Source organism: Anomaloglossus baeobatrachus, unplaced genomic scaffold, assembly GCF_048569485.1.
Source record: "Anomaloglossus baeobatrachus isolate aAnoBae1 unplaced genomic scaffold, aAnoBae1.hap1 Scaffold_252, whole genome shotgun sequence".
Taxonomy (NCBI): Eukaryota; Metazoa; Chordata; class Amphibia; order Anura; family Aromobatidae; genus Anomaloglossus; species Anomaloglossus baeobatrachus.
In genome coordinates this window covers 332,931-341,863 of record NW_027442101.1, presented here as the reverse complement: position 1 = coordinate 341,863, position 8,933 = coordinate 332,931, and the positions used below count along the sequence as shown (strand labels likewise).

General features: G+C 43.4%; 1 pseudogene; it reads right to left on the bottom strand.

Annotated features, from left to right (window-relative positions):
* Positions 1 to 1,988: 1,988 nt before the first annotated feature.
* On the bottom strand, positions 1,989 to 2,194 carry LOC142262747 (U2 spliceosomal RNA; annotated as a pseudogene).
* Positions 2,195 to 8,933: the final 6,739 nt, after the last annotated feature.

Here is an 8,933-nt window from a genome sequence, read left to right as displayed (position 1 = left end):
AAACCTATAGAGTGCTGATGGGTGAGAGTGTGATGTTAGATATAAGACATCCTATAGTGAATAGTGAGCCGTAATCAAGTGCAACAGGGATATTTCACGTGACTATGGGAACATGGAAGGTAAAGAAAGGGGAGAAAAAACTGTTAGACAAGGTAATCAGACATAATGTAACCAGTTGATCAGACATGACAAACATGACAAATAAAAAACAAGGAAGAATGGAACTCCATACATAGTGGAACCATATATAGTGTGAACACGAAAAAGAACCGGGCGTTAGAAAAAATGTGCACGGCCCAATGAATCAAGTCGGTTCTTCATATTCATGGTTTAAGCCCTTGGGTTCCAACGTGCCCAGAGTATATATCCAGAAAGATTCCCTTTCTTTGAGCTTCCTAATTCTATTGCCTCCTCTGCGTATGGCTGGGACATGTTCGATGACTTGGAATCTTAATTGGGCCACTGTGTGATTATGCGTCACAAAATGGTGTGGGACTGGTAATAGAATCTGCTTACAATGTATTGTTGACTTGTGCTTAGCACAAAAAAAGGGAATCTTTCTGGATATGTACTCTGGACACATTAAAACCCAAGGGCTTAAACCGTGAATATGAAGTACAGACTTGATTCATTGGGCCGTGCACCATGTCACCATGTGTGCAATTGCATTGTCCAATGGCTCACAATGGTTATGCGTTTTCATTGGATGGATAATCGAAGCCATGTTTTTTTCCTTTCTCTTGGGTTTGTTGTGTGAGTAGCCTATAGGATTAAGTTAGTTACCGCAGGCAGTGGATTTAGCTTCCTGTCTTTGGTCCAGTGGTAGATTGATTGTTTGGTCTATGAGCTGTTATGGGTTTTAATCCAGGTGAATGCCCATGGGCTGCCTATAACTGTGTGAAATATGTAGTTTTACTGGGCTGGGATGAGAGAATCCATCGAAGCATGGTGTAGGGATTGTGGTTCCTGTGTGCTAAGAAGAAAGGCTAGCACCAGCCAGAAAGCCCCATTACAGCCAATAATCAACCGCTAGCCGCTGGAACTCGTTGCTCTAGATCATGTCAAACTCTCACCAAGCAGGAATAGATACATTAGCCCACCATCCCACCCAAAGAGCAACTTCTGCTGCGCAGCTGGCTTTCTAGGCAGCAGCGCTATTGTGATGTCAGCGGGGGACATTGTGACAAGCCAGTGTTCCGTCACTTCATGTTGTGCACTGTTCAAACGGAAAATACATCAACAGGCAGACTACAGAAAAGCTTACTGACAAAGGATAGAGAGGGGCTTTCTCAGAGGGCTTTTTACAGTTTGTCTATTCCCAATTAGCCGTTTAAGTATGCTTAATGAAAGTACTAATTCTTTCATAGGCCGCCCATTCTTAGTATTTGACGTTCCTTATATTGCGGTATCAGGCTTCGCAGCAGGTTGCAAAACATTCATCACCCATGACTGTCCCCAATTGGGCTCAGAAGCTAAATGTCTATCATGACCTCTCTTTTTGAAAGTCCAAGAGCAAGCAAACTCTTCCTCCAGGAGAGGGAGCCAACAGATCACTAAAGACATCATCATTGCTCAAAGAAAACACCGAAAAACAATGGAAGCTTTAATTGGAGTGGAATCTGATAGACAGCACCTGATGCCAAGTCTGCATCTTCTAACACCTGCAGTCACTGCAGCAGCTGAATCCAATGTGTCCAAAAGGGATCTATTCTATTCAATTGCAAATGATCTAGATAAGACTGAGAATAAGATACTGCACGGGACATAGCAGAGTTGGTCAAGTTGAGTGGAGATGAGTTTGCTATTTGGCACAGCTTTTGCATCAATAAAGCAAGTAAAAGGTGTGAAAGATAAAAAAAAAGGGTGAAAGTGTGAAAAGTGAATTGGCCAAATTGAGGTGCATATAAAGTTTTTGCTTTCTTTCAATTCACTAATGAGGCTCATTTGAATCAGGTGAATTGAGTTCTGCTTTTGGAAACTCGGTTAAGAAGGGGTGCACCGGTCCTGGAGGTACTGCAATACCAGGTCAATGCGTGGAGTGGACAGAGCAAGATTTTTTCCATCTCCTTGTTCTAAAAATCCATTTAATATATGGTCCCTAGAGAGGGGACGTATCAGATATTAAACTGATAAGAACAGATTTAATTTTTTTTTTTTCTGTTTATCAGTAGGACTTCAAAATAACAAAGGTGATCGCCTCCCGTTGCCTGGGAACCGTCCAGGCACAAGAGGGCTATGTGTCACCAGAAGGCGCACACACTCCCTCAAGGCCGGCAGACGTGCAATCCCAGGCACCTTCCAGTACCGACCAAGGTAGCGTCCTCCGAAACTACACTTGATCTTAGCCAAAAGGCTGAGAAGCTATAACCCGAATTGGTTACGGCCTTGAGTGGCACCCTGGCCTATACCGGACACATCTTAGGGAGAGGGAGACAAACCCACGCCTACAGAAGACATTTTGTCACCCAAGCCAAACCCTTGAAAAGGCTGTTTTGCAGAGCAAAAACAAGGAGAATGGTACTTTTTGCAGCCGCCGCCCACTGCAATGAATCTGAATAACTCCTCCTTTTGGGCACAAGCACCTCCCCTCCCCCTTGCAGTCTTTCCAATTCATGATACAAAAAGACGGACGGACAGGACAGGACAGGACCATCTGCCTGACTTTCCGTCACTGCCACCCTTTGCCATCCTTGCCCGTAGAAAGCCCTTTCATCATCCCCAAACCCTAATCTTTTCCCTTCCCTTCCCAGCTGCGTCTCACTCCCTTTCATTAGGAAGTGAGCGCAGCCTTTTCTCCGTTCTGCACATGCGCGACGTTAAACACAAATGCGCAGGCGTGCGTTCCATTAGCCTCACTGCATTCCACTCCCATACAGGAAGTGGGCACAGCTATTACTACGGTCGCACATAAAAGAACCCACGGCCACCACTGCACATAGCTGACTCCACCACAGGACACCCACTTCTACACCAACGCAGGTAAGACAGGATCGGCACCTCTATGCTCCCGTTACAATCAGGCTCAGTCATCATGTGATAACGCTCTCAACTCTTTAGTTGCAGGCTCCCCTTGCTTCACCTCCACTGGCTGTGCTGCCATTTCCTCTCCCACCTGGAAGTTATACTTTATTCCACTATTTTCCTGTTTCTCTCTTCCCCCTTTTCCCATAACCTACTTTTATCTGCATTTGTGGGGTATCTATATGCTATTTACATCATAGTTTTATTCATTAATATGGAAGGGAAGAGTGCCCATGAGAGTGTTGAACTGCGGAGAGCAAAAGATTAAGCTGCTCCGATTTGCCACCATTGATAAGCTGTTCTCAGTAGATACACATGCTATCCAAACAGCAGCATCCACCATTGCTTCAGCCCACCCATTCAGTGACAGCTCACCAAGTCAGCCAGAGGAGTGGTGTAAGGAATTACACGTAGGCACTGACTCCACACCTTCACGTCACAAGAAGGGGGTCTACAGGCTAGTGCAAGAATACGAGCAAGTCTTCAGCAAACATCCGCTAGACTTTTGAAAAATAAAAGGGGTCAAACACTACATCCCCACAAGTGCACACCCACCCATCAAAGAGAGATATAAGCCAAATCTACCTGCACATTACCAGTGTACCAAGGACATGTTGAGCAACATGAAGGAGGCTGGGGTTATCCGTGACAGTTGTAGCCTCTGGGCAGCTCCGTTGGTCCTGTTAAAGAAGAAGGACAGCACCACTCCCCTGTATTGAGGAATAGCTAGCTGCATTGACAACTGCAAATTATTTTTCTACCCTTGATCTCACTAGTCACTATTGGCAAGTGTCCGTTGCTGAGGCAGACCGGAAGAAGACCGCCTTTGCCACCCCGATGGGTCTCTGCGAGTTCAAAAGCATGCCCTTCGAGCTGTGCAATTTGCCAGGAACCTTCCAGAGGCTGATGGAATGCTGCTTGGGACACCGAAACTTTGAAACGGTACTGCTATACCTTTATGATGTTATTGTTTATTCTAACGCAAACAAGATTTTAGGGTGTATAAAAAGGGAGATTAGATCCGATGATCCCAACGTATTGTTACCCCTCTATAAATCACTTGTAAGGCCACATCTGGAATATGGGGTAAAGTCCTGAGCAGGTTGATAACCATTGGTTTGAGCATGGTAGGGTGTAGTACGCATCTTCCTGCATCGGTAAAAGCTGCAGAAGTCCTTGAAGATTTCCGCTTCAAAGGCAGTGCCTTGATCTGTGAGGACTCTCTCTGAGTAGCCATGAGGTCTGCATAAGTGTGCTTGGAAGACCTTCGCTGCAGTATGGGCCATTAGATCTTTGACTTGTACCACAACCATAAATCTCGAGTAGTTGTCTACCATCGTAAGTGCATACGTGAGCTCACCTCGATATTCTGCAACAAAACTCCCTTTTTCGATTTCAGTTTCAGCAAACACTCCTCTTCCTGTAGAAAATATTTATCATTACCTAAGACAGTCATTCTAATGCATGACAATATTAAGGCAATTTAGTTAAAACTTGTTTTAACTCACCTTTAAGGGGATTGATGTATTTCATGGTCAATCCAGGTTTGTCAGTGATGACACTGACATAATGTATGGCGTCTTTTTCGGGCGTTATCCTTTGCCTTTTCATTGTGAAAATCCAGTTGCCTATATCAAAGCAAATTCTACTACTTGTAAAGTATGCAGAAAATGAAATGTAGAACATATAACATCAACTGCTTAGGAACGCATCATAGGTTAGTACTTAAAAGGATATTGTCATGTTCTAGTCATAATGCAAGCTGGACATTTTTCATGTTACCCTGTAATCGCCGGCCTGTTCTAATGCTCACAAGCCAAGATATAGGCTCAGCTGCTAAGGCTTCCCTCTGCCTTCTGAATGAAAATTGAATATGTCTGGCTCACTGTGTATATAGCAGGTGCTCAGAAAAAATAAGAGTTAATTCAATAGAAATAGCTCTGGCACACTATAGTGATCAATAACGTAAGAAAAGAACTCTTAGAATGCTGAAAATTCTTTATTTGTGCAAAAGGATAATTCATCCAACGTTTCGAGCTTGTTTTTAGGTCTTTATCAAGGATAAAGTTATCTAAGATCATAAAGGGTTACAAAACCATATAAACACGTAATTAGTACATAGTACAACATAACAGTACAATATATTGCTACTTGAGAGTACAATGGGTCAAATGACCATGATGCACATACAAAAAAATTTTCCAAAGCCATAGTGAAAACATTTGTACTGAGGAAAGAAAATTTCCACATGACCTATCTGGAGAAACATTCTGGATCAAACAACCAAAAATAGTCAAGCAGGTAAATACACACCTATATGGATAACAGGATGATATGTGTTCAATTGTATAGCGTCATTGCCATTAAGGTACAAATGGAAAACTTGCAATCCTATATAGTGAAGGAAATGAACACATATCATATCAAAGAACACAGGAACATGGGTGTGAGAAAAACCTCAATGTTTATACTTTGTTCTTTATAATGGTGTGAACATGTATATGTCTCAGTACCTTATGAACTTGAGAATTCTAGTGAGTAGATGATGAAAGCCTATTCCAGAACTGGAATCGGTAAATAATTGTAGGTGGAATCTAAATGAAAAGATGGTACAAGTGTTATCATGACACGTGGGCTATAACACAATGGACCGTGTGACAAAGAAGAAAGGAGAGAAAGAAGAGGAAGAAAATGGAACTACCTGTAACATTACGTGATAGTCACTGGTAAGTATCACTTGACAATTCAGGTGAAAAAGGATTCCTTTATTAAAGGGTTCTCAGTCGCCTCAGGATCATGAAATACTAGGGTAAATGATATGAGAATGGGTAAGAAGCACCACTAAAGGAAATATGAGATGCAGGACATATATCTATAAACCCCTGAACTACATGATAGAAATAAAAAGAAGAAAAAAGAAAAAAAAGAAGAAAGAAGAAGAACACATAGAATGCGGAAAGAGAATGGGTACAACTACCTGAGTTACTGCAGGGAGGCCCCTGGTAGGTATTGTGAGGGTTAGTGGAATTCCTTCACTGAAGGGTTCTCAGTTGCCTCAGGTTCGTGAAAAATGCTATAGACAAATAATGCCCGGAGAAAAGGGGTTCATATACAGCGAATAATGGTAATACAAGGTACATGTGTCCCATGTAATAGTATAAATATATATATATTGTACTAAGCTCTACACCAGAAATAGAAAGTAGTCCCTCTGCCTTCTGTCTAGGTGCCCTGAGTTATGTCCTGTAAACTGTCACAGTGACCTAGACACACATGTGTAGTAGGGGAATATCCCTGCTGAGATGCCAGTGCTAGAGCACTCGTTTGCTGTGGAGTTGAACGCTATGTGAGCAGTTCTTACCTTCAATGAGCAGAAGTCTCTTTTTTCAGATTTCAATATCTCTGTGGGTATCTGGCAGAAATATGGAATACTCTTTACTGCTAAGACCCTGTACACCACTCCCACTAAAGGGGGCTTTACACGCTGCGACATCGCTAATGCGGAGTCGTTGCGGTCACGGAATTTGTGACGCACATCCGGCCGCATTAGCGATGTTGCTGCGTGTGATACCGATGAGCGATTTTGCATCGTTGCAAAAACGTGCAAAATCGCTCATCGGTGACATGGGTCTCCATTCTCGATTATCGTTACTGCAGCAGTAACGATGTAGTTCGTCGCTCCTGCGGTAGCACACATCGCTCCGTGTGACACCGCAGAAACGAGGAACCTCTCCTTACCTGCCTCCCAGCCGCTATGAGGAAGGAAGGAGGTGGGCGGGATGTTCCGGCCACTCATCTCCGCCCCTCCGCTGCTATTGGGCGGTCGCTCAGTGACGTCGCTGTGACGCCGCACGGACCGCCCCCTTAGAAAGGAGGCGGTTCGCCGGACACAGCGACGTCGCCGGGCAGGTAAGTATGTGTGACGGGTCTGGTCGGTGTTGTGCGGCATGGGCAGCGATTTGCCCGTGTCGCGCAACAGATGGGGGCGGGTACCCACACTAGCGATATCGGGACCGATATCGCAGTGTGTAAAGTAGCCTTTAGTCACATGACCAAGACTGTATCTGTGTCCCTACAACACACTTGAGACAAATGTGTGTGTGAGCCTGCATTGTGGGGTATATATAATATATTATAGAGCTGGGAAGGATCATTCTAAGCAGTGAGCTGTTCCAGTATTTGTAGGAAAATACCCAGTAGAAGCATCAAACACAGCACCAATACCTCCCATCAGTATTCCACCACAGTGCCATGTAACCCATGCCCTACACTCCCATCTACACCAATACTATACAGGCACAAACTAGTATATCTGACTAAAAGCCCCCAAAATATGAAGAACGGCCTATAGTTGAGTGTGGATATAAAATCTATGTGAGCAGAGCTAGAATAGAAATCACTGATCGCATTGAAGTCATTCTGACCATAAATCACCATGATATCAAGGTGAGGAGTTGTGTGTTACTGCTGGGAGGAAAGGGTTAACAGTGGAATATTAAGGTGCATTTCTGTGTGCAGTGTTACTAGTCAATGTAACAATTCAGTATGAGCTGCTCTTGGTGCCGGGGGAGGGAGATGCTCTCCTGAGCAAGATAGATGGGGAATGAACATGATATCTATATAGTGTAAGGCAGGGGGTCTCAAACCAGGTGATCATGTCTGATCAACTGGTTACATTATGTCTGATTACCTTGTCTAACAGTTTTTTCTCCCCTTTCTTTACCTTCCAGGTTCCCATAGTCACGTGAAATATCCCTGTTGCACTTGATTACGGCTCACTATTCACTATAGGATGTCTTATATCTAACATCACACTCTCACCCATCAGCACTCTATAGGTTTGTATAAGGTATGCGCTTACACATCCGGTCCTCCATAGGTATTTCCACTTATGTAACACTATCCCTATGATCACTCATAACTCATACCCTTGTAGTCAATTACAGCCTCCTCTCTCCCCCCTCCCCTTCTCCCTTTCCATCTATAATTTTGCCAGTACAATATTAGTTTACATTAGGCACACACTCACATATTCCTTTCCTTAGTGATTTATTGTAATTCACATTCACATACAATTCTCTATGCCTGCCCCATTACTACATTCATACCTACTTGACCCTATCCTGATACCCCTTGTCTCACCTTGTTGGTCCCTACACCTGTTATCATGTCCTTTCCTGTGTCTGTCTTGTCACACAACACATTTTAGCATATAACTTGTGCTCCTTATTACCTGTCCTGCCTATTAGAATTATGTCCATTATGTCCATGCATGGCCCAATGAATCAAGTCTGTACTTCATATTCATGGTTTAAGCCTTTGGGTTCCAATGTGCCCAGAGTATATATCCAGAAAGATTCCCTTTCTTTGAGCTTCCTAATTCTATTGCCTCCTCTGCGTATGGCTTGGACATGTTCGATGACTTGGAATCTTAATTGGATCACTGTGTGATTATGCGTCACAAAATGGTGTGGGACTGGTAATAGAATCTGCTTACAATGTATTGTTGACTTGTGTTTAGCTCAAAGAAAGAGAATCTTTCTGGATATGTACTCTGGGCACATTAGAACCCAAGGGCTTAAACCGTGAATATGAAGTAAAGACTTGATTCATTGGGCCGTGCACCATGTCACCAAGTGTCCAATTGCATTGTCCAATGGCTCACAATGGTTATGCGTTTTCATTGGATGGATAATCGAAGCCATGTTTTTTTCCTTTCTGTTGGGTTTGTTGTGTGAGTAGCCTATAGGATTAAGTTGGTTACCGCAGGCAGTGGATTTAACTTCCTGTCTTTGGTCCAGTGGTAGATGGATTGTCTGGTCTATGAGCTGTTATTGGTTTGAATGCAGGTGAATGCCCATGGGCTGCTTATGACTGTGTAAAATAGTATTGATTCATGATGGATTTCAGAC